This window comes from Camelus bactrianus, chromosome 8 (assembly GCF_048773025.1).
Source record: "Camelus bactrianus isolate YW-2024 breed Bactrian camel chromosome 8, ASM4877302v1, whole genome shotgun sequence".
NCBI lineage: Eukaryota > Metazoa > Chordata > Mammalia > Artiodactyla > Camelidae > Camelus > Camelus bactrianus.
This window is the reverse complement of record NC_133546.1, coordinates 43,194,428-43,222,134: the sequence shown is the minus strand read 5'-3', so window position 1 is coordinate 43,222,134 and position 27,707 is coordinate 43,194,428. Positions and strand designations below refer to the sequence as shown.

General features: G+C 34.8%; 1 protein-coding gene and 1 pseudogene across 3 annotated transcripts in view; both read right to left on the bottom strand.

Moving 5' to 3' along the window:
• Window positions 1–27,707, bottom strand: part of REV3L (REV3 like, DNA directed polymerase zeta catalytic subunit) — a 143,592-nt gene that overhangs the window by 100,449 nt on the left and 15,436 nt on the right. The window lies entirely within an intron of this gene.
• LOC123619810 (adenosine 5'-monophosphoramidase HINT1 pseudogene) lies at window positions 5–16,435 on the bottom strand (annotated as a pseudogene).

The window sequence follows — 27,707 nt, the reverse complement described above, 5'->3', positions numbered from 1 at the left end:
AAAATGTAACACATCATAACATTTAGTCTTGAGATGCATTTTAAAACTTTAACATTACAAAGCTCAGAATCTAAGTTATTTAAATGGTCTAAGGACAACACAGCTTATCTAAGGGAAGGGTTGAAAAATTTAACCCTTTAGTTAAAACCACCTGTATTGACTACATTTTATAACAGAATATTTAGAAGAATTTTATAAATATAAGCATTATAGTATGATTTAAACAGTAGTTTTGGTCAAAATATGTTTGAATATTTCACCCTCACAATCTGACTACTTTTATGCACTTCACTGAACTGTCCTATTAATACTACTTAGCACAGTGTCATAAAGCTTACAAAAATTCACTAAGAGGTTACTAAATAAGTCAATGAATATCTATCTGGGCATAAACATTTTCAAACAAGAGACTTTCCTAAGACAGAGACAGCTCTGGGAGAAAGGAGGGGGTAAATTACAGCAGTTCCAGTGTGTGGAGTTTTGCTATTGGGAGGAAGGAGTTGGGAAAGGTAAAAATAAAATTTTGTTATTAGGGAAAAAACAAACAAACAAAAACAGACAAAAACAAATCAAAAGAAAACCTTTATAGATCAATTGTAATGGGCTTCTGGATATCTAAATCGCACATTTGGTGGAGTGGGACGGGAGACACAATGAGGGGGAAAAACAAGCATGCACACTTTCCAGGAAACCATTGTATCAGGCAAGGAACAGAAGGGGTAAATGGTGCTGACCTGCCAACAGACAATCTGGCCCAGCCAAGATAAAGAAAGTAATATGAGTAAGAACCCACAAAAAAGGTGCCACAGAAACAGTAATGTATCTATGACAAGGTTAAGTAACAGCAGCAGCAAAAAAAGCAGATGCACCATTACTCGCATGAATCCAGCAGGACTGTATAAAAGTGGTTCCTGTCCTCAGAATACTGTCCCTAGTTCCACTTGGGCACATACCACTTATTTAATTCAAACAGAGAAAACAGCAGCGATGGAAGAACACATCCAGTTTTCTCATGCTGTCACTATCACTGTATTGCCCTGCCAACACAATCTTAGGGCTTCTTCCCAACCCCTTACCCCACTCTGTTCCACTGGCTTTTTCTTTTGGTAGAAAAGTAACTATTTATTTGAACACTATTTATAATTAAGAGTGATTTTTGTAAAATATATAGAAAATAGTTCTGTGTTCTGTTGATAGCTTGTATTTACATGTTTAACGGTGAATAACATCAGCTTGTCTTATTTTTAAGGTACAGCTATAAAAGAACTAGATAAATCTGGAATAGTTATTACATAGTATAGCTAAACTGAAAATAATCACATAATAGAATTAGATCTATACTCTCCCAAGTGCAGTATTCTGATTTGAGCTACCAATTTCGATACTTTTGAAGAATTACAAATTGTATTGTTGTTAGACCAATTTCAGTTTCTATTTTAGCAGCAGTTATGATACTTAACTTCAAATGAATGAAAACTTTTCAGTTAAAAGCAAATTCTTTGACTATTCCATTTCATTTGTAAATATAGCATGATAGTATTTCCTAAATATTGTAGCTTTTAATTCTGCAAATAGAAAAAATTCAAATTTTAATAAAGAGTGAGTCTTAAGCAAATTCATTTCATCAATCTACTGATGATCTATTTGAATGCTTTTTAAACACCTCATGAAAACAGGTTATAACCATTACCCTTCTGGATATAAGCTACAATTTGCTTAAAAGCAACTGGCATGCTGAATCATGGGTGGGGAGGTGGGGAGACAGAAAACTTTTAAAGTTTTTAGGTTGACAAATAAAATCTAAGGCCAGTGATTACAGAATTACTAGCATACTTCACAAACAATATTCTAAGTCCTTAAGATATTAATTTTACAGTCTGTATCTTAATGATGGAAATTTGGGTAAACTTTACAAGAAATAATTATAAAATTTGATTTTTACTAATAGTTTCTTTATAGGCAGGATGTTTACAAAGTTCATAAAAAAATTTAAAATATCCTCTTTTCACATTTCCTGTGAAATAGAGGCCAGAGAAATGATCTTTTTATTTATAGGTTTTGTAACCATAATAATTTGTGGTGTATGATTTAGGAAAAAAGCAGAAATGATTTATTCAGAAGGCACTCGACTAAGTTCTCTATATATATTAACCAAGTAAAACTTAGAACAACCTTACAAGTATCACAGAGGTTAACTTTCCCAAGTCACAAACCAATTAAGTGATTGAATCAGTATTTGAAAGCAGAATAATGAAATCTAAAACCAATACTCTTTCCATTTAACCATGCTGGTTCAATTTTTTTTTTTAAGTTAATACTGGCTTCCTTAATCCTAAATTCCTCAGTTTTTATTTTGTATTATAAACACTTGTTTCCTTATCTGGCTCTCCCATTTGACTGCAAATTCGTTGGGAGCTAGTGCTGTGTTTGAATGATCATAGTATCCCCAGGATCCAGCACAAAACACAGACTATGTGTTTAATAGATACTTATTAAATGAATGAATGAACCTCCAGCAAAACAGAATAATTGCTTAAGGAGAAAGGAATGGTGTGCAAGCTTAGAATATATGAAACAACAAACCTATGAAAACAGAGGGACTCTGATACAACTAAGGCACTACCATCAGGGTTACAGCAGGATACGGCTGTTGTGAAGAGTTTCCAGCTAATTGTGCTTTTCTACCCTGAATGACCTGAAGTTCCTTGCAAAGTCACAGTCACTACATCAAGACAGATGTGCCTCCTTCTAGTTCTCCAGCAGCTGGACATGGCTCAGTGCCTTAGCAGCCACCCTTCCTTGAGAACAATTTCCTGAAGAACCACAGCACAAGGAATTCTTGGCAGAGCAATAACAGCTCTAATACAGAATAAGTATCACAGAAATTATGAGAAACTAGATAAAACAAGAACTCAAAAAGTTAAACAAAGAAAGAGAAATGTGTAAAAATGAACATGACAGTCAATTTCTTTTTGGCAACAGTCATCTTTTATTTTTGTAAAATTTGTGGTTCTGTTATAGCACTGTTGTATCGTGACAAAATAGAGACCAGTTTAAAAAATTTCCCTCTGTCAGCTCTACCCCACACAAATATGTGGAGCCCCATAACTGTAAAGTCCCTTAGAGAGAAACTTGTCTACCCTGACCCCCATCAGTTAGGATTAGGTTAAGCTGTGAGAAAACACCCTCAAATCAAATTTAAGCATTGTATCAGTGACTTCTCTCTCATAAAAGCCCAGGGATCTGGTACTAGGGACTTAGATTTTTTTTCAACAACTATTTAGTGGCCCAGTTAAGAGGAATGTTTGACTTCAGTCCAGAGGCTTTTCCCCTATAGTCCAAAGAGTTCCACACTCAAGATTCATTTAAGAATGTTTTTTATAAAATTAATGAAAACTAGGTCATTTTGAAATCTTACTAAATGATTTGGGATTCTGAAAGGATTTTGGATATTAGCTATTTCTAAGTAATATGTGGATCCAAAGAAAGAAAACATCCCTACTTTCTGAACGTCCCCTATTGTCACATCAAACTGAATTAAGGCAACAAATCCAGTAGGGATGATAAAGACTGTCTTTGGGAGAATAAGCCTATGTACACAGGTTTTGGAGAATTTTTAAGAGTTTGAATTTTCCAGTTTGACTGATGTTGCTTCATTCAGAAACTGAACAAAGTTGTTTCAGGAAAGCACCATGGAACTTGTCACAGCATAACTGCTGACTTCTAAAAACACTGTAACAAAACTCTGTGGAGTTGGCTGCTTTCCAACTGTGTGAAAGTAGGGTTTCTATAACTAAGGTAGGTGCCTCTGTAACAGTATTTGGGTGCTCTAAATCTAATCTTTCATAGAATATAGGATTATATCAAACATTAAGTCCTTTGTATTACATTTCTTATTTCCTCTTCCTGCATTTTCTTCTATATTTTAAACACCCAGATTTAGCCTCTTAATTAATTGTGCTTCTAAAATCTTGTCAGTTTATCCATAGCAAAACTACTTTCAATAAATAGAAAGACTAACACGTGTCATTCCTCTAATTCTAGGGTCTGTAAATTTTTTTTCTGTAAGTGGCAGACAGTAAATATTTTAGGCTTTATGGCTTATACCATCTCTGATACAACTAATTCAGCTGTTGTAGCCTGAAAGGAGTCATAGATAGTATTTAAGTGAATGGGCACGGCTGTGTTCCAATAAAATTTCATTTACAAAAACAGGCAATGGGAGAGTTTTGGTCCATGGATAGTAATTTGCCAATCCCCTCTAATTGATTAGACTGCCCCATCAACTGGAACAAAAAAGTTTAATGTCTTCTCCTTTTTAATTTCTTTCTTTCTTTTCTTTTTTTAAACAAGCTGATTGGTAATCACAATCAAAATCATGCTGGCCTAAGAGTATTTTAGGAGATTGAATAGGAAATGCTCATTTTGTAATTTGCAAACCGCATCTTCCAAATCTCAATCTATGTAAGATTTTAAACAAAACTACAGAGCTACCAAACAAAAAAACTTGGTTATGTAAACAGGAAAACACATATTTTTGAAATTTTCATATTTTCTTCTTCATGGAGTATCTCTTTTTAAGTTTTGTATTACTACTGTTAATTCAGTATTTCCCTCCGATCTTTGCTTCTAATCTAAAGATTCACTCCATCTTTCTTTCCCCATCCCCACAAAAACCACAAAATGAACCAAACTCCTCACAGTCATAGTTAGAAAGCAAGTGTTATATCACCTATCCTCATTAAAAAAGAAAAGTATTAAGGATGTACTCTTAGCCCTAGAAATGACTATTTTCCCCCCAGAATTTGTGTTAAGGAAACATTAAGAATGTGCATAAAGATTTCGATATTAAGATGCTATGATAATATTATTAGTAATAGTAAAAAATTGAAGACATTTTCTAAAATAGGAGATTAAGTAATTATGGTATACCTGTATTATAAAATAGATCTATGGCTCTCATACCAAATCCTGCTCTCTGCCCGTTTTAATAAAGTTTTATCAGAATACACTACATCAATTTGGAATGGTCTATGGCTGCTTTTGCTAAGGACGAGTTGAGTAGTTGTTAGAGACCTTCTAGCCCTCAAAGCCTAAAATATATACTGTGTGGCCCTATGAAGAAAGAGTTTGCTGACCTTAGCAACAGATGGTATTGAAGAATATTTCCTAGCATGAAGAGATGTTTATGATATATTTATTTCTGGTGATAACTGAAATAAATATATATACATTAAACCAGATAATGGATGATTTAATTTATTTTTTGCTTATATATATTTTCTAAACATTATACAATTTATGTAAAAAAAAGGAAGGAAGAAGTCACCTACTTATAAATGACCCAGAAATTAAAAACAAAACAAAAACTAAGTATAATCGCTAACTTTACAAAGGGCTTATGCATATAACTTCTTATTGAATAGCTTCTCTTCATTTTTTCCTTTCATTTACAAATAATGCTTTGGAGTTTCATATATATCGATGCCATTTAATTTCTTCAACTAAAGTATACAGGACTTTATTTAGAATCATTGACTTTAAGTTACTAATCCCACATTACAAACAAATATATCCCTCAAACACCAGATGTTTCAAAGGTCTTAGACATTATACATTTGTCTAATATGTCTTTGTATTCTCAGTGATGAACATGGTTGGTTCCTTCATACATAAATGTAGAAATAAATTCTCTACTCACCAAACAATTTATGGTAGCCCAGTGTCAGGTGCTAGGACACAGGCTGCTCATAATCACAGTCCCTAATCTCATGGACTTGACATTTTACTTGGAGATACAGATGAATAAGTAGGCAATTACAGTTTAGTAATTCTGTATCCAGAAGCATCTAACTCAGATTTGTCAGACTATAGGAAGACCTTCCTGAGGAAGCAACAAAAGAGTCAAATGAGAAAGAATACGGCAGTATGTACAGAAACCTGAAAACAACAAGAACACGACACGGTCCGGGAATGGGGAAAATGCTGTTAGGATAGAGCAAGGAATGCAATGGAAAGAAGGGAAAAGTGTGTTTGTGTATGTGTGTGTGTATAAGAGACAGAGTGAGAGCAAGAGATAGTGTGTGTGTGTGTATATGTGTGTCCGTGCACGCACATGATAGACTGTGACCTGTGTGGATTCACATTTTATAAAGTTTCCCTGCGGACACATTAGGGAGAAGCTGGAAACAGAATGATAATGGGGAAGATCTGTTTACAAGGCTGCTGGAGTAATTCTGGCAAGAGATGTCAGCAGAGATGAAAAAAACCTAAATCAAAAAGAATTTAGGGCACAGAACTGAGAGGTAAACGACTGTAATTTGGAGGTAGAGTAAAGGAGAAAGAATAAAAAAAATGACCCAAATTTGGTTGAGGTAACTGGATAAATGGGAGTGTTATTCAAAAAAAACTGAGAAAGAATAGTTTGGTATCTGGTTTGAACTTGAGGAATTTTACCCGTCTGTAGAAATTCCAAATGAAGATTTACGTTAAGCACAATTAGATACAGATGTGTAGCTTAAGACAGATCTGGGCTAGAGAAGACAGATTTGAGGTTATGAGCAACAAGTGGGTAAGACTACTTAGGGGAAACAGACAGACAAGAGAAGGGGTGTAGGCCAGAAACTTGACGAATACTAATATTTAAGGGAGGAACAGAGGATTTGGATTTATGTGGGATGTGAAAGAATCAGCCCCTGAGAAGGCAGCCTGGCAAGAAAGATAGGTAATAGTCAATAATTGAGAATGTAAGTATGTCAGCCATGGAACCAGAGTTCCAAGGGTCCAGTAGAAATGTGTAAGAGAAAAGCAAGCAATTACAGGGTGAATCAGAGACTGGAAGCAGGATGCCAATAAAAGTATACAGAAAAGGGAAGAGAAACTTCCAGAATGGCAGAGGAAGGACCTTTGAAAAGCTGATCCTGTATAAAAGCAACAAGAATACTTGCAAATATTGTCAAATGAAAAGACAATCTACCGAATGGGAGAAAATATCTGCAAATGATATGACCAATAAGAGGTTAATATTCAAAATACATAAACAGCTCATAAAACTCAGCATCAAAAAAACAAACAATTCAATTAAAAAATGGGTAGAACAACTGAATAGACATTTTTCCAAAGAGGAAATGCAGAAGGCCAACAGGTACATCAAAAGATGCTCAACATCACTAATAAGGGAAATGCAAATCAAAACCACAATGAGATATCACCTTACTTCATTCAGAATGGCTATCATCAAAAAGAACACAAATAACAAATGTTGGTGAGGATGTGGAGAAAAGGGAACCCTTACACACTGTTGGTGGGAATGTAAATTGGTGCAGCCACTGTGGAAAACAGTATAGGGGTTTCTCCAAAAAAACTGAAAACAGAACTACCATACGATCCACAGTTCCACTCCTGGGTATGTATCTGAAAAAAATCCCAAAACACTAATTCAAAAAGATACATGAACCCTAATGTTCATAGCACATTATTCACAATTGCCAAGTTACGAAAGCAACCTAAGTGTCCATCAACAGACGAATGCATAAAGTCTATACACACACACACACAAACACACACACATACATATACACAACAGAACACTATTCAGTCATTAAAAAAAGAAATTTTGCCATTTACAACATGGATGGATGGATTTGGAGGGTATTATGCTAAGTGAAATAAGTCAAGTAGAGAAGACAAATACTGTATGATATCACTTACTTGTGGAATCTTAAAAAAATACAAGGCTAAAGACTCAGACATTTCTCCAAAGAAGACATACAGATGGCCAACAGGCACATGAAAAGATGCTCAACATCGCTAATTATTAGAGAGATGCAAATCAAAACTACAATGAGGTATCACCTCACACCAGTTAGAATGGCCATCATTAAAAAGTCTATAAATAATAAATGCTGGAGAGGGTGTGGAGAAAAGGGTCTCCTACACTGCTCCTACACTGCTGATGGGAATGTAAATTGGTGCAGCCACTATGGAGAACAGTATGGAGGTTCCCTAGAAAACTAAAAATAGAGTTAATATATGATCCAGCAATCCCACTCCTAGGTATATATCCAGAAAACATAAAAACTCTAATTCAAAAAAATTCATGCACCCCAATGTTCACAGCAGCACTATTTGCAACAGCCAAGACATGCAAATGACTTCAATGTCCATCAACAGATGATTGGATAAAGAAGTTGTGAGATACACACACACACACAATGGCCTATTACTTGGCCATAAAAAGGAATGAAATAATGGCATTTGCAGCAATATGCATGGACCTAGAGATTATCACACTAAGTGAAGTAAGTCAGACAAAGACAAATATTATATGATATCATTTATATGTGAAACAATGATACAAATGAATTTATTTACAGAACAGAAATAGACTCACCAACATAGAAAACAAACTTATGGTTACCAAAGGGGAAAGGGGGTAGGAATAAATTAGGAATTTGGGATTAAAAGACACACAGTACTACATATAAAACAGAGAAACAACAAGGACCTGTATAGCACATGGAACTATATTCAATACCTTGCAATACCGAAAATGGAAATGAATCTGTAAAAGAATATATATATATATATGTATAACTGAATTACCTTGCTGAATACTTGATGTCTCTAATGAGAAGACCTAATTTTAAATATATCATTAGAGTCAATATATTCATTAAAATAAATTATGACTAAATTGAGAAATATAAACATTAGCCACTAAAACCACTTACACATCTTTATTTCTATGTGATGATGCACTAAGTATAGTTTTCCAAACCTTGAATCACATTAAGATATTTAGTCAAATTACAGAGAGATGTTCCACTTACAGTGATCATTACCAAAAACAGGTAAAGAAATTAAGGATTAAGAAAGAACTGTCAAAAGGTTTTTTCTTTCAAATAAAAACCAAATGACAACAGAACTAGACTACTACACCTGTATTTAATATTTATTCTCTCAAAAGGTAGAAGCAGCATAGCCTCCTTTCACTCTTCAACACCCCTCCCCCAAATTTCCTACAACTTTTGTATTTGAATTAAAAGGAAGTTTTCTTAGGACTATGTTCAGTTATTTAAGAGTACAGAACTGATATAGCCAGTTAGTTCTACTAAGCATATAATTAGTCACATGGGGGCTCGAATAATGCAGAGTTATAAATCATGAAAATCAGGAGTCCAAAATTTGGGGCAGAAACATATTACCAAACCTATCAAAACCAATGTAAACAAGAAGTCAGTGGAGTGACATCTTTAAAGCATTAAAAGGAAAAACTAAATTTTAGCGGTTGCTCTAGAATTTGCAGTATACATTACATCTACATCCACTATCAAGTAACACTTTATGGACTGCATTTCATGGGGAGTACAAGCACTTTATAATGGTATTCTTAAGTACATAATAACGGTATTCCAAATTCCTCCCTCCTTTCACTTATAACATTGCTATCATTAATTTCACTTATCCATAAACTATAATCACCCAATACATCATTTCTATTAAATTTTGAAGTTATCTATTAAGTCAATCAAGAATAAGAAAATAAAAGGTTTTATTTTACCTTCACTTACTCCTTCTCTAATGTTCTTCCTTTCTTGATGTGGATCCAAGTTTCTGACCTATATCATTCCTTTTCTCTGAAGATCTTTTAATATCTCTTGTAAGGCAAGTAACACTTCTTACTGGAAATAAATTCCTTCCATTTTTATTTGTCTGAGAAAGTTTTTATTTCTCCTTCATTTTTAAGGAATAATTTCTATGTGTTCAGAATTTTAGGTTGGTGATTTTTTTTCTTTCTACTCTAAACATTTCACTGCACTCTCTTCTCGCTTGCATGGTTTGTGGAGAGAAATCCAATGTAATTCTTAGCTTTCTTCTTGTATTGGTAAGGTGTTTTTTCCCTTCTACCTTCTTTCAAGATTTTCTCTTTGTCTCTGGTTTTCTGCAATTTGAAAATGATATGCCTAGGTGTAGATTTGGTATTTATCATATTTGGTGTCCTCTGAGCTTCCTGGATTGGTGGTTTTATGTCCGTCAATAATTTTGGAAAATTATCAGCCATCATTACTTCAAATATTTCTTTTGTTCTTTCCTCTCTTTTCCTTTGGATGAGACCATCAGAGGCATTCTTCATTTCTGTTACAGTACTTTTGATGTCTAGTATTTCCTTTTAATTCTTTTTTTTTGACCATGCAACAACTTCATTTATTATGTATAGGGTTTTAAAAAATTATTTCTGCAATGTCTCCATATACAGGCAAAAATAAGTGAATTGTTTAGCATACTGGAACTTGCAAACCTGATCACAGTCTAGAGAAGAGAAAATTATCCCTATAGCATGCTTAACCAGGAGGTCAGTTCATCTGCCACCTCCAAGAACATGGAGATGAACATAATAGAAAGACTGTCCCCCACCCCCATGGTGTTCATTCACCACCATTCGATAACCCTTCTTCAGGCCCAAAACAGCAGCACATTTTGTGACAACAATCATTAAATTTCCAAGAAGACTTTCATCATCATCCTCTGCTGCAGAAATCTGGGATATAAGTTTCTTGGGTATCACCAGAAAACATGTTGATGCTTGAGGGGAAATGTCATGGAAAGCAAGACACTGGTCATCCTCAAAAATGATTTTGGCTGGAATTTCCTTGTGAATGATCTTCCCAAAGATTGTGTTGCTACCAGGCCAAGTGGCCTGAGCCTTGGCGATCTCATCTGCCATCTTGGCCTCCCTCTGGTGTGGCTGGCTGGGAAGAAGCTCTCCTTTTGATTCTTGCTTAGAGCTTCCATCTCTTTGCTGACATCACCCATCAGTTCTTGCATGTTACCCACTCTTCCCATTAGAGCTTGACTAGGAGTTAGGCTCTACTTATAGTAGCTAATGGTATGAGAGGTTAAAATTTCCTCTAATGTCCTTATTTTTATCTCTCCTGTTGTCTTTTTGAGCTTCCCCAGAATCTCCTTAAACAGAATGCAAGTCTTGCAATTTTTTTCATCTGTAATACTCTATTACTATACAGGAACCCACTGATGTGGTGGTAAGATGCTGGTGGAGGGAAAAGTGTTCTGTAATCTTATGGTTAGATCCAAGCCTTTTAGTGACCTTAATGCCTGGCTGTGGTCTTCGCAAGTGCCTCTTGCCCCTTTTTCCCCTTAGATGAGACAGCAAGGCTAGAGGGGGCTGGATTTGGGTATTCCCTTCCCCCAAGTTGTTCAGACTCTGGTAGTTTCCCCACTTTGGGCAGGAGGAGAACAGATTGCCATGAGCATACTTCAAAATGGTTACTATTCCACTTCCTCTGCTAAAAGCATAAGAGGATTCTACCCTGACCCCCCAACCCCATCTTCACTGTGAGAACCTGGTAGAGCTTGTGAAAGAAAAACTCAAAAAGTGCGGGAATCTTTTCCCTAAAACTGGGCCCCTGGTAATTTTTAACTCTCAAGCTAATCCACACTCAGCTTCTGGAAGTTCATCAGTTACAGGTAAAGTTATCCTGCCAGATCCTGGCTCCTCAGTTTCTGCTCCTGGTAAGCTGTGATTCTTTGTATTTGTCTGTCTCTTCAGTTTTTGGGGTATTGGTTTACTCTGTGATCTCAACTGTCTTATGGATCTAAGAAGAGCAGTTGGTTTTTAGTTTGTTCAACTTTGCTCTTGTTTTGAGGACAAGAGTGACAACCTCTAATTTTTTTCATTAGTGGAAACCAGAACTCGTGTCGTTTTGATATGTTCCCATCATTCCTTGAACACTTTCTTATTTTCTGGAACAATAATATGCTACATAGTTCATTTTGTACCATGGAATCAGCTGTCTTTCAAAGGTATATCTAGTGAGGTAATCAGGTTTATTTAGCAAATGTTATTTAGAAATCAAGATTTGGATGTAAAGCGTGCTCATTGCTATTGCTATGGCAGTGTCATTAATTCTAGAATGTCTAAGCAAACAGAGCTAGGAAATTTACATATTTATACACATACAAACACAGCTACATTTATTTCCTTCCCTTCCTTCCTTCGTCCCCCACCCTTTCTCTCTCTCTCTCCCCCTTTTCTTCTCTCCCTCCCTCCTTTTCTCTTTCCCCACCCAATCTACCAGCCTACCTATCTTTCTCTGTATAGTAAAATCTGAGTTCATACTAATACCTCCAATACTACCCCAATATCCCAGAGACATTCTACTTGTCCCCATCTCTCTTGCCCAACAGTGAGAAATCAGGGTCCCATTTTCCTAAATATATTTACTTGTCTGCACAAACTTAGAAAACATAAAAAGTAGTTTCAGAATTACTAACCACTACCACTTGAGAAAGGCATATCTATTAACTAGAATTCAATATTTGTTTGCTGTTCATTTCGGGGTAGGAGGGAGAGTGGTAAAATTTTCATTTGGTGAAATGCACAAATACTAACTGTGCCTTGATTAACTTTGACAACTGTGTGTATCAAGCCATGGAACATTTCCTATTTTCATCACTCCCAGAATTCCTTTGTGTTGCTTTTCAGTCAATTCCCGCCTCCTCTGAGGCAATCCCTGTTCTGATTTTTCACAAGTTTTGTCTAGCACTTCATAAAAATGAAATCACCCTGTACATATCCTTTGTGCCTGAATTCTTTTGCCCAGCACAGTGATTTTGATGTTCATCCATGACATCACATGCATCTGTAGCTCATTCCTTCCTATTGCTCCATAGTAACTCCTTGTACAGAAATATCACAGTTTGTTTATCCATTTAATATATGAAACAAGAGATTCAGAGTGCCTAAAGTCATGCATTTAACTGAACAAGAATAATTTCAAGGACCTCAGAACCAAACTCTAAGTTCTTGATTCTCAGTCTAGTGTTCTTTTAACTTTACCAAAGCACAACTTCAAACAAGCTCAAAAACAACAAAACTCCAGGGATGTATTTTTTTATCAAGTAAGTGATTTTTCAGAAGTACCTATTTATAATCATACCACACATGTATTATTTTTTAAAACCACCACTGTGATAATTTCTAATGAATTCTTTTTTCTAATGAATTGTTAATAGAAAAGGAAAAAACCTCCCAAATTAAAAGGCCATTGAATCAAATGCAAATATTTAAAAATCTTTTAAGAATATATGTATAGTTAACAACACTGATGTTCCTTCCGTAAACCATACTCCTTCCTAATCCTTATTTCTACCAATGCTGATTTCAAATTTATCTGGCATTTCACAAATAATATCTCCTAAACATTTAACCTATAATTTATATATTCACCAATTTCTCCTATTTGATCTTTTAAGTTGCCAACAGTAGTACTCTCCTAATTCTAGCATTTCTAGACAATTTCTAGCCTTCCAAGTCTCTTCTCAATCTGTCAAAGCATCCATTTCTAATCTCCTACTTAGAAAATCTATCTCTCCTTTAAACATAACATAAAAGACAGTTCTTCAACCCATAATCCTTAAGCTCCTTCTGAGACCACAATTTGTTACTCTGATCTAAGGATAAGAATTTTTCTATATTATCAAATGCTACTATTTTCCCCTCATGTTGAAGGCCTATGGTGGCACCATTCAAGGTGACCCTAAGTCATCACCATAGACTTAAGGGCCATAAGTAGGGGAACACTGAGAATGAGCTTGCCACTTGGTTGGATCATCCCACCCTTCCCCCACCACCCCAAACATACATAACCTGCCTCCTGGCCCAATCTAGATGTATTTTCAGAGGCTGAAGTATTTTGATGTCTCTTCCTCAAAGGCTATGAATACAAATTTTGGAAATAACCAAGATAACGTACCTAAAGAGCTAGTTGCAGGCTTCCCCTACTCCAAAAGTCTAATGAAATGAGACTTAACTTGAAAGAAAAAAGTGCCAGGGTTGTAATGTCACCTACTAATTTTTCCTTTTTGCCATTGGAAAAGTTTTACAAAGCATGTTAATGTTTAAGGTAGACTCTTCTCAACTGGTAAAGAAAACTTAATACTTTCATCCTGACTTCTTCCTGGAAATAAATATAGTGGCCAAAGTAAGGGAAATTTATGGAAGGCAATGATTAACTCAGAGAACTAATTTAGGCAGTCAGGCAAGTGATCATCTCATCATTTTCAAGAATTAACTGAGAAAATAAGATGACAATGGGAAAAGAACGTAAGAAGCTCTTGGAACATGGCAAACTGCCTTGGACTGGAAGGAAAAATAGAAACTTTGGCCCTAAAGTGTCAACGAGGATATACTTCTATCTGAAAAAAAAATGTTAACAAGAATGCAGGTAAAACTGTTCTATCTCTACATAGTATGAGTCATCGTTTTCCAAACCAGCTGTAGCAGAGTGATTTTTTCCTCCCCATTTTTGCAGCCTTTGCAAACCGTTTCTTTACTGATTTTCTAGTCACTGCCCTATTCCAAAACCAACATCACATGTTTTAGGTTTTTGTTATGGCAACATCCTGCTCTTGAAACTAATTTCTGTATTAGTTAGCTTTTGCTGCATAACAAACCACTCCAAAATTTAGGAACTTAAACAATGACCATTTGCATTAATACCACTACTTTTGGGGTTGGCCAAGTGGTCTTTTCTGATCTGGGTCAGCACAACTGATCTTTAAGTTTAGTCAAGAAAGGTTTTCCTTCAGAAAAATTTATGACCTTAAATGTATTTATTAAACATTTAAAATGTGAGGGAAAAAAAGAATGCAGATAAGAGAAAGATAACTAAAGGTATCAAATTTAGAAATTGGCATATTAAAATTACCCTTACAAAACTTACAAAGAAAATTTCTTTTTAAAATATTTTCTGGCCTAGTTGTTCTAAAGAAATTAGAGGAATACACCAACAATTGACCACACATTTTTACTGAACACCTAGCATATAAAAGGCTTTGTATAGGTATTGTGGATTTTAAATGAATTAAATACAGTCTCTTGCCATTAAACAGCTGAGGAAACAGGACACTAAGCTATGTGATAAGACATAAGAGATAGGAACAAAATGCTTAGGGAGCCCAGAAAAAAGAGAATTTAATTGGAGTGGGGGTGTGGCAAAAAAGGCTTCATGGAAGTGACATACGCATTGGACTTCAAAGGATGGGTAGGAATTTAACAGACATACATAGGAAAAGGAGACTAGAAAATACAGAACAGAAAAAAAAATAGAATATAAGAAAGGCATGAGAATTAGAAAAAGCATAAAATATATTCAGGAAAATCCAATTTCATGAGTGAGGCTGAAATATGAAGTTTATGAGAAGAGACAGAAAAATAGGAAAAGAAAAGCCTACAGAAGAATGGAGAGAGATTGAGGATGTCCCTAAACACCCACAAAATGTTCATTTTTAGCACTTGGGGGTATAGATGATTTTGAGCTATAGAAACAAACATAATCTAAGTTCTTACTATCAGAAGAACCTACGTACAAGTTAAGTTTCACAACTGTACTATCTTGCAGCCATCAATCCACCAGCTCTCCTGTGATAATTAGGATCAGGATGCCAAGGCTGGCTAAATGCTAAATTTTAAAGCAGATTCAGCTGCTCAGTGGTCAACATGGTTATAGATAAAGAGGGTAACAATATAATGTCATCCAAACTAGGATTTTTGAGAATAAAGGGGGGCACTATTAATAATTATGTTAGTGTAAATTAAGAACATGTCACACAAACTGGAAGGAATGGTTATCTTAGCTACAAAAACCCCCCAAAGTACAGAGACTCTTTACTTTTTCTTTTAGATTCTCTTCAGCGGGAATCTCCTGGGAGCAGCAGGACAATCTAGCATTTGATATTGAGATTAGTGGCTACGGAGTTTAAAAAAGATAGGCACATATTAAAAAATGAATAACATCTATTCTTTTTATAGTAGCAGAGACTTGAAGGGTGAATAATTTTATGCAAATCTGTGTCAGATTTCTTTGTCTTAACTAATGACAACTGTGAACAGAGAGGAACTACACACTGATTACTAACCTCACGAGCACATTTAGACTCAGATGGTATTTCCTGAGCTTGTTTTTAATTTTTATATTAGAAAACATTAATTTTCAACTACACCTACCATCTCAAAGCATATTACTTTTTTATTTTAATATACTTTAGGAGAAAAAAATCTGTTTTTATTACTAAAATTACAGAAAACACTTGATGATTAGCAAAAGATTGTTACGTAGGTGATTGCAACACTTGGCCTTTAGCCTCTTGCCAAATACCACACCACATGTGTTCCAAACCACCAGTAAACCCAGATGTCCTCACGTAAGAGATTTCAAATCCAACCAGAAATTAAGAGGCAAAACAATCCTATGGTCTTAATGAATGAAACCTAGAACTTCTAATGTCAGGACTTTAGGAATTTATTTGGTCAAAGTCTAAGATCTGATTAATGAAGGTCTTGACACTGCAAAAAGAAGACAAGTTTTTTATATTAAAAAAAATACATAATCACCCTATGCCAGGGATTGGCAACTTTGTCCATTAACAGGACAAATAGTAAATGTTTAGGCTCTGTGGGCCACAGTCTCTGCTGCAACCACTCAGATCCTGTTGAAGCATGAAAAGAGCCATAGGTAACATGAAAATAAATGGAGTGGGCTGTGATCTACTAAAATTTTACTTACAAAAACAGGTGATGGGGCTGGATTTGGCTCTCAGGGGTTTAGTTTGTCAACACCTTTTCTAACATATAAACTCCTTTGAATCACTAGTGCCTTGGACAGTGTCTGGTACATAATATATGATTGGTGAATGCTTTTAGATGAATCACATTATTGATTCAACAAACAACATCAGCAAAATGTCTGAGCTACCTTGGTACAAACATTGTGTTTACTGAGTATTATTTGAGACTTTAACTTCTCAGAATTTATAGGTTGGTATTTCTCATGCAAAACACTTACTTTAAAATGTTTATTAACTTAGAATTTTTACTTTCATTTAATATTAGTCATGGTCATGTCACTACTGAACTCTGCTTACCCAAGATTACTATTAATTTTCTGGCTCCTTGCAGCTAGTCACATAAATACACAGTATAAGGACTAGAGCTAAAAGGTCATGTTAAGTTAAAGCCAAAGTTAACAATCTGGCAGAGTCAAAGGCAAGCAGAAAGAATCCTGCCAAGGAAACTGGTGTGCAGAGAAGAGAATGGAAGAGAAGGCAGACCTGTTTGTACCATGCAATAAAGATGTGAGAGGTTTCTCTGTATTATAATAATAAATCTCCTATTTACTAGAGCCTCTTTGAAAGGGCCTCTGTTTTTTGCAACTAAATGATTCTTGACTGGAAAATGGATAATTAGACATTTTGGAGAAGAGCTAGTACTTGAGCTGAATCTAACAAATGAATAGACAGGACTTTTAGTATAAATGGAGTAACAGGGAACAGATTTACCCTCCCACCTGAAAAAACTAAAAAAACAGAAAAATATATGAAACAATGGTTTTCAGACACTGGACAAAGGCTGGTATAGGAGAGTAAATCTTAGAGAAGGGAAACAAAGTGAGCCCCTTCCAAGAGCTCCCTTCTAAGAGCAGTTTCCAGGGAGCAGAGGGAGAAGGAACCCAGGTGGAGCCCAGCAATACTACTGAGTTGAGGAAGTTGCTGGAATTTGTCTGGTAGGATACCAAAGAAGAGAGAGTTGCAGAGTGGAGTAGATCTGCAGTAGGTCCCTCTTAAATCTTTACAGAGCAGTATCACATGAGTGTGAGGAATCTACCCTAAGCAAGAAAAGAACCAGCTAAAAGGAGCAGAAGGAACAATCCCAGGGGCTCGAACAGTGGCAGGAGTAATTTGTGTTTCATTCAAAAAGGAAAAAATTTCATACTTCACAGGACATCAGGTGGGTAATTGTTAAGTTATTGTCTCAGTAGTGGTGCAAAATTAGCCCTAGATAAAGTTTGCTCTGATCCTACCTAACCAAGCATAAAAATAAGCATTGGAAATGTCAAACCATTTCCAAATAACGTATCACTGTCCCAGAATAAAACTCAAGAATATTTCTAGAAATACAAAAATATCCAACACACAAGGTAAAATTCACAATGTCTGGCACCCAATAAAAAACTGTCAGGCATGGAATAAGAAAATATGACCCATAATGAGAATAAAAATCAGCAATAGAAATAGGCCAAGAAATGACAAATATTAGAATTAGTTAGCAAAGATAGTTACTAGAACTATTATCCATATGTAGAGGAATACTCAAATGTGTTAAGCAGAGACATGGACAACATAAATAGAACACAAAAAAAATTTTATCTCATCTGAGATGAAAAATAAATGTTTGTGATGAAAAATACAATGGGTGAATTAATAGCACATTAGAAATGCTAGTTAAAACACAGCAATAGAAACTATCCAAATGAAACAGAGAAGTAAGTCTGAAAAAAAAAATGAACAAAACATTAGTAACCTATGTGACAACTTTAAGCAGACTCATACACGGAATCTGAGTCCGCAGAGTGGAGGATAAGTGCTATATACAGCAACCAAAAAAAAAAAAAAGTAGAAAAATATGGGCTTAAAGACATACACAAGAGTAAGCTATCATAGATTATGGAGAGGAGAAAAAAATGAGAAAAGCTGTACATCTGGACCATTAATTTGACAATGGACAGCATAACTAGGAGCTGCTCCTTCTAACAATGAAGCAGTAAGAACCCAAACTAGGATGTGACAATAGGAAAAGAGAGAACTGAAAATATTGTAAATGAAGACATAACAGGAACTAGTGATTATATACTGGGAAGAACATAAGAGATTAAAATTTTGAAAAGAACCAAACTGAGTTTGAATCAGCTTCTCTACTTATCTTCTCTCTATTGAACTTAGAGAGGTAACAATCTCTCTCTGCCTTGGTTTCCTCATTAGTAAACTGGAGATAATAAAAATACCTATCTACTAGTACCATTTAGAGAATTAAATGAGTAAAAACATGTCATAAGTCCTCAATAAACCCTGCCAATTACAGTTCCCAAAACGTCTGGTCTCAGGACTGCTTTTCACTCTTGAAAGTTATGAAGGACCTCAAAGAATTTTATTCATGTGGGTTTTATCTATCAATACTAACCATGTGAGAAATTAAATAAACCTATTACATGTTAACACGAATAGTATCTTTTCAAAAGAAAAAAATTTAGAACAAAGACAGAAACTGCTTTACATTTTTGTATCTCTCTGATGTCTGGCTTAATAAGAGAAAGCTAGGTTCTCATATCTGCTTCTGTTCTGTCTATTGCTTATGTTGTTTTGCCTGGGAAAGACAACCAACCAATCTGTCTTCTGTAGAAGCTGACACACCAAGAAACCTAAGATACCACTTCCTGAGTGGAATGACTAAGTATAAAAGGGGGGCAGGATGACAGTATTCATTCTGTAAATCTTAAGAGTACTCAAGAGTGGAATGAGGTATTTCCTATAAACTATCCTAGCCAGCTCACAAGGGAAAGAGCCAGAAAAGTTTTTGTTCATTAAATTTATTCCTAATGGGTTACAAGGTGAACTCCAGAATAGAGATGGAATCATGAATAGTTTCCACATAAAGCAGTATAGATGCACAGTTCTACATGAAGAGTAAGGAAATGACCTGGACCTGAGCTGGGAGTTTGAAAAGCTTGAAGTGTAAGAAGCCAGATCTCTAAAGGACACAGAGCCACTTCAATTTTAATTACTATTTGTAATATTATAATATTTTCTTTAAATATGTGATTTTTAAAAGGTAGATGCTATGTTTCCTCCTTTATTCCCCCCGCTCTTTACTTTATAAACTCTGTTGATTTGTTATAGATTTTCCTATGGGCATTCTCTCTACATTCAACTTAATTTCAAATATCTTTAAAATCAAGTACTACCACAACAAAAGAAAACACAATTAACAATGAAACTAAACAATGTTAGGAACTGCAGAGAATAAAGCTGAGTGAATAGACCAAGGCCCTTAGCTTCATGAGGGCTTTTTGTGTGTGCCACAATATACATAACATAAAATTTACTACTTTATGAATGTACAATTCAGGGGTATAAAGTACATTCACATTGTTTGTAACCATTACCACCACCCATCTCTAGAACATTTCTCTTCATCACCCCAAACAGGAATTCTGTACCCATTAAACAATAAATTCCCATTTCCCCTTTCCCTCAGTCCCTGGTAACCCTAATCTACTTCCTTTCTCTATGAATTTGACTGTTCTAGATCCTTATATAAGTGGAATCACACTTTGTCCTTCTACCACTGAGTTTTTTCCTACTAATTTTTATTGCATGTCTAGGACCAAGCATTGAGGACACAAAGACTGGCAGCATACTGATGGGTGCTCATAAAACTTACATTCTAATAGGGAATCACTCAAGTCAATATGATAACTGCTCTAACAGAGATAAACAAAGTACAATGATGACACAAAGGACCATTCAACTCTGATTGAGCTGACTGAAGTCAGGATACCTTCACACTGGAGGCAATGTCTCAGGACAATTTTGAAATAGGAGAATTCACTAAATGGACATAATCATTCCATCCAGAGGAATGGAGTGGAATTCATCAAATATTTAATGAGGGGCAACACTATGTTAAGCATTCCACACCTAGAAAAGCCAGACTTCCTGCCTTCCTTAAGCTAAAAGAACATGTGAGCAGGGGCAAGCAGTTCAGACTGAAGAGCAAAGTGCTTGGGGAGCAAGATGAGGCTGGAGAAGCACTCAGGTGTTGGATCATGGAAAAGTTTAATGTCATCCAGAGTTTTATATACTGTAGGCCAATTTGAGAACTTCAGAATATATAAAAATCACTCGTGGCACCAGCTAGAAGTACATATTCGTAGGCTAACCCCAAAAGTTTATATTTCATATGCCTGAGGTGGACCCCAGGAATCTATTTTTAATGAGTACCCCAGGTGATTCTAAAGCAGTTATGTCCATGGACTACTTTTGGGGAAATACTTCTGTAGAATATGGGAAGCTAATGATGGCTTCAAACAGGAGAATAATGTGAACAGACTGTATGTTCGGGTTTATTAAAATTTCCCCCTAAATATAAAGTGCTTTTATTCAAAAGATACAAAAGAACGCAAAAAAAGAAAAACTACTCAGTTCTACTACCTGGAGATAAACACTTCACTTCCTGATGTATTTTTTTCTCTCTGTGTCTACATTATATACATTTTTAAACAGAAGGATCATACTGTTCAAATTATTCTAAAGCCCATTTTCTTCACTTAGTCATGCAAATAGAAGGGTTATAATAATAACCGAAGCATAATTCAGTATGAAAATCCAATGAATTTCAAGTAATTAACAAAGATAAAAAATAATATGTTTCTACATACAAAACTAAAACATACCTTACATCATAAGTCATTGGAATTACATTCTATCATCACAACAGCAAGAATTCTAGGTCATAGCTGTGGTCTCCAAGTTTAATTGAATTGTTTTGAATTGGGAGAAAGATTATTATAAACACATTTTACTAATAATCTGAAAGATCTCAGGACACGCCAAAAAGTATATGCTTCCACACTACAGCTTCACTTTCTGAAATATCAATACTTTAGTAAAGAATAGCAACAATAACTATTATCATCCAGGAAATCTCCCTAATGATAAATCTCATCATACGGGGGGCAGTTAGAGGGGGGGAAAAAAAAAAACTCAGACCAAATCATACAAGAGCTATGGGACAGTAGTTTATGATTTAACATATAACTGAAATCACACAAAGAGAAGAGAGAAAGAAGAATCAAGAAAAGATAATGGCTGAGAATTTTCCAAATCAAAGATATCAAACCACAGAAACAAGAGTTCAGAGAACACCAAACAAAAGAAAATAGACACATCATATTCAAAAGTAACGACACATTATAACCAAAGATGGAGAAAATCTTTAAGACAGACCAAAAAGAAAAAAAAGACATTTAACACACAGAAAATCAAAGATAAGAATTACAGCAAAACTACACAAGATGGACAACAGAATGACATCTCCTAAGTGCTGAAAGAAAAGGCAATCTACAATGCTGTACTCAGCAAAAATGTTACCTAAAAATGAAGGAAAAATAAAGTCTCTTTCAGAAAACCAAAAACTAAGTAATTCAGTACCACCAGATTTGTCCTATAATAAATAATAAAGGAAGTTCTTCAGGCAGATGGAATATGATAGCAGACAGAAACTTGGATCCATCCAAAGAAATCAACAACACTAGAAATGACATAAATGACTTCATTTATTTCTTATTTGTAATTGCTCTAAAAGATGACTGTCTAAAGCAAAAATAGAAGTTCTGTACTGAGTGCTGATAGCATATACAAAAGTGAAAATGTGTAACAACAAACGCACAAAGGAAGAGCAGGAAAAAATTGAAGTAAACAACTGTAAAGTTCTTATAGTATATGTGAAATTACGTAGTATTATATGATGGAAGACTTGATTAGTTATAAATGTATATTATATACCCTAGGACTGCCACTAAATTAATTTTAAAAGATATATAAATAAGTAAGCAAACAGTAGAGAAAGGAAATAAAAAATATCCAGGTAATCCAAAAGACAGAAAAAGCAAAGGATAGAATAACAGAAAACAGCTGGCACAGTGGCAGATTTTAGTCCAACCATATTATTAACGTTAAATGTAAAAAAAAATCTAAGCACATTAATTACAAGACTGAGATCGTTAGACTAGATAAATGAACAAGCCCACCTTTATGCTGTCTGCAAGAAGCTCATTTAAACTATAAAACCATAAATAGGTTGAAAGTAAAAGGATGGAAAAAGATATGTTGGGAGACAATTCTCCACGGTTCTCTGCTGGGGTAGCTAGCTGTCTTTAAATCTACTTCTCAGTATTTGAGCTGCAACCATCTCCTATCTGCAGTTCCTCCTTGTAACAGTCAGTAAAGTGAAGAGCCAGCAATCTCACATCTATTGCCAGCATCTTTGAAATTTGTGTCAAGTTAAACTGTTAGCTTGCAAGAAGGTAAAAATCTCAGACCCTTCACAATTCTTGACATGATACACCATGTGAAAACTAATCAAAAGAAAGCTGGAATGAGCTAAAGATCTAATCTGTTCTTAGAAACAATAATTAGTACATATATGAAAACTAAAAAAATGTACAGTATACTGTTTATATTTACATGCAATATAATGTGTATGTGCAGTCGAACTGTAACAATTCTACATAATAAAACTAGAAAAAAAACAAATAAACTTGAATCAAGGGCAAAAAAAAGAATATCAAGATAAAAAAGAAGTGTTGTTTTGGGGACAATGTATACTCAACCAAGTCTGCATATTCCTTCTATGTCCTCTAATTCTGTATCTGCTACTTAATATACCTACTTATATGACAACCTGTCCCACCAAAGTTTGAGGTTGTGTGTGATCATTTATTTCCCAAATAACAATGCTAAGGCACTAAAAAGATTCTGTAAAGAAAACTCAGAGGTTAACTTTTACTATATGAGAAAAGACGTTTCAATATAAGTTTAAATAGGAGTCCGTATGTAACCGAGTCAAACTACTTTAATATCTTCAGGCATTCTGGTTCTGCTAACATTTGGCCTTCCTATGTGTACCAGTGGTACAAACATTGCCTAATGTTTCCTAAAGGCCCAAAAGGAGCCCCAGAAGTGATGTGTTCCCTTCACCAAAGTCTTCATTTTTCATCAAATTCAGGGATTGCACAGAAACAGTCCTGGTATCAGTAAAAGCTCACTTATATAAAAGATTTTGAGAAATAAAACATTATTTCTTTCAAAAGATTATACTTTTAAGCCCTTTTCCATAAAAAAAAAAAAAAAAAGCTGGAATGGCTCTATTAACAGAAGACAAGGAAGACTTTTAGAACAAGAAATATTACACCAGGGATTAAGAGGTCATTTCATCAAGAAGACATTATAATCCTAAATATGTAAGAACTTAACAAAGCTTCAAAATACATGAAGCAAAAACTGATAGAACTGAAAGAAAAACAGATAAATCCACAAGTTGGAGACTTTAACACTCTTCTCAATATCTGATAGAACAAAGGGATGATAAACATATGGAAAAATTCAACTGTACTAGTGAGAGAAAATATACAAACAACGAGAGAGTATCACTTACACCTATAAGAATTAATTTAAAACAAGAAGTCTGATAAATCTAAACGTTGGTGAAGATGGGGAACATCAGAAACTCTCATATGCTGCTGGTGGGCATATAGTTTGGTTGAACCACCTTGGAAAATAATTTGCATTACCTAAGAGAGATGTGCACATTCTACCATAGCAATTCTACTAGTATAATCATGATAAATTCTTATATACATGCACTAGAAGACATGTACAACAGTCTTCATTACAGCATTGTTTATAACTGGGGATTTAAAAAAAATCCAGGTAACAACTCAAATGTTCACAAGAGAATGAATAAATAAAACTGTGGTATAGTCATATGACACAATACTATACAGCAGTAAAAATGAATGAACTACAGCTATATAATTCAACATAGATAATTCACTAAAACATAATGTTAGGGGAGGGGAATCACAGAAGAACAGACACACACAAGTAACTCTAAAAAGATAAAACTAAACAACATATTGTTTAGGATATATACAAATGAAGTAAAACTATAAAGAAAAACAAGGAAACGATTAACCAAAAGTAGAAACCAAAATTAGATAAGAGAGGAGGAGGCAATCAGAGATTTCAAAGATGTTTGTAATGTTCTATTTCTTATTCTGGATAGTAAACAGATGTTTGTTATATTCCTTAATTTACACATATGATAGATGTTCTCATATTTATTATATATTTATACTTTAAAATTCTTATGAAGAGTAAGTAGTAAGTACAGATTCATTCAGCAAATGTTAAAAAAAAATTAAATAAAATCACCAAATACAGGAACAACACTCCTTGTTGTTCCTAGAAGTTGAGACTCACACAATCCAAACAGGCCACACTAGATCCTGGTTACACTTAGTGAAATATAAAACATGAAACAACATGCCAGCAAGGCAGTGTCAGGTTGTTACTCTGCAGTAGGAGTCTGCACAGCAATCCAGGGTATATTCTCTTTGGCATCCTGATGGGGCAGGTCAAGTAAAAGAGAATGAGATCACAAGGACTGGTGCAATAACTACCCTAGCTGGGAAGTATTGAATAGTAACTACTACCTCCAGTCCTAGAGACATAGATTCCCCAGCCCTACAAAAGACTTGCTCAATTATAAGAGTTATCACACCCAGGAAGTCCAAAGCTCTTGCTTCCTGCTGGTATTTACAGTTTATTCACAGTCTTCCCAGGCCATATGTAATTTACTAATCATGAGTCATTTTTACCAAAAGCAATGATGCTTGGTTACACAACTGGCATTCTATCTCTATCAGGTTTCCAGGTGAATAAAGCCAGAGAGTTAACCCAAGGCCAAAACTGTACGGGGAGCAGAGAGGGGGGGCACCACCTATTATCAATGCTTTACTCACAATAAACCAGAAGATTAAATTTGTAATGGCACTAAGCTAAACATCTATTAATATATTTTACTGAATCTAAAATGCCAGTGACTATAAGATAGCATTAAATTTTGTACTGCTAAGAAAGAAAAAAATGCTTCCAATTAAATACAGTACACCACTGACTGTAAGATACATCCCAGTTGCTGAGATACAAAAATGGAGAGGGGAATAAATGTCCTAGGATTAATGAAATACAGAATAACTCTTTTTCCAGTTTTTCACTGAAATATTTAAGATATACACCATAGTTTTTACCATGGAGACATCATCTGCTCCAATAGAAACCAGTCACCTACTAAAAACTTTCTAAGATGTGTAAAGTTGTATCTTCCCACTCAATATCAAGGCTATATTTTCTCACTTAAAACCTCTTGCTCTTTGGGGGAAGGGTATAGTTCAAGTGGTATTACCTTCTCCCCCTGTCAAAAATAATACAATAATAAATAAATAGAATTTGGAAAAAAAATTAAAATAAAACCTCTTGTTCTTTGTCTATTCTATAAACATCAATGCCCAGTATCAACAACTGACAGAACATAGCTCTCTCCATTTTGGATGTTAAATTAGCTTCTATCACTGATAAAATCTTCAAAAGTCCTAAGGTCCTTTACAACCTGGAGACTTTTATGTAATACTCTGGAGAAAAGAAAAAAAAAAAAAGAAAGGCAGAAAGCCAGACACACAGAAAGAAAGGCATAAAGACAGACTGAAAACAAGAAACCATTGTCTCAGGTTATCCAGGAATAAGTTTCCTCCCACATGATGGACTGCACAGTGAGAACAGGGGGAAAACTCTTAAACCTCAATCAAGTAGGGGCACACTAGATGAATGTTTTCATTCATAAGTGGGTTGTGCTCAATTATTAGCTCTGTATATGCAGGAGGGCAATTCTAACAGTTCTATCAGTTTAGAAGTGAAAATGAAGACAACCAATTGAACCTTCCATACTCTGCCTACTGGCAAACACCAGGACTGGTTAAATAGCCTCTTGTTCATAGAAGAATAAACCTGGGATCTATACAAAGATTCAGCAGCATAGATAAAACACCTTCCTAAAAAGCCAAAAAAAGAATCTGTGATAATTTACCTGAGAAAACAGAAGAAATGTAGGCAGTATCTGTTGTGTGTTCTCAATAAGATAAAAGAAAACACAGTTTCTGTGAGACATCTTTTACAAGGAAAGATGATCAGTTAGAAAGACCAGGAAGGAATAAAACACAAGCAAGATATGCAAGCTAAGATATAAATGGAACTCTAAGAGATAAGGAAATGGAAAGAAATACAAACAATAGCAAAATTAAAATCTATACTGGAGATAAGAACCAATATTGCAGGTAAAAAATATCAATAATGTAGAAAATAAAAACAAAAATATGTAGCAAGAATACAAAAGGACAAAATTAAAAGTACAAGTAAAGTTAGGTATAAAAATGAAATATGAACTAATCTACAAATAACAGGTATTTCTTTAATTAAAAAAAAAAAAGCAAAACAAATGTAATGGAAGCAATAACCAAAGGGGTAATATAAGAACTATCCCAAAATAAAAACCACTAACATTTCTACACCAAAAGGATGTTCTTGTCTCAGTCAAAATTCGAAACACCAGAGGAATGTTCAGAGAATTTTAAAGGAAAAGCCTAGGACACAAGAATACCATATTGAGCCATGCTGTCATTAATATGTGCACACACACAAAAAGCCATTTTCAGATATTCAAGGGTTCAGAAAAGTAACCTACATGCAAATATCTTGAAAACTAACACTTGAAAATGTATTTGAAAACAAAAAAACAAACAAAAATATCAAAATTGGAACTCAAGAATGGGTATATACGGTGTGGTATAATTAGATTAGTAGTGGTGGTATCAAATTAATACGTAGAGGTGAGTCCAAACTGTTCTACTGAAATTTAATTCATAAGCTAAAAATTTTTTTTAAAGAGAAGATATACAGTTGAAAATATTCAACAATTATAAGTTAGTCAAAGATTGGGAAGCTGAGAGTATAAAAATCTAAAATAAGCTAAATTCCTTGTATTACATAAAATAAAATATTTTTTATTTGTTCCTGAATTTTTAAATTAAAACTACATTTCTGGGGAGTCCCCAGGCAGTAGGAGTCCTGGAAGAAAGAGACCGGTGGAGGACGTCAGGCAGGTGGGGCTGAAGGTGAACTGGGACAGGGTCGTTTTTTTAACTGGTGGGATAAATACCCAGCTTTTCCCCACAAGG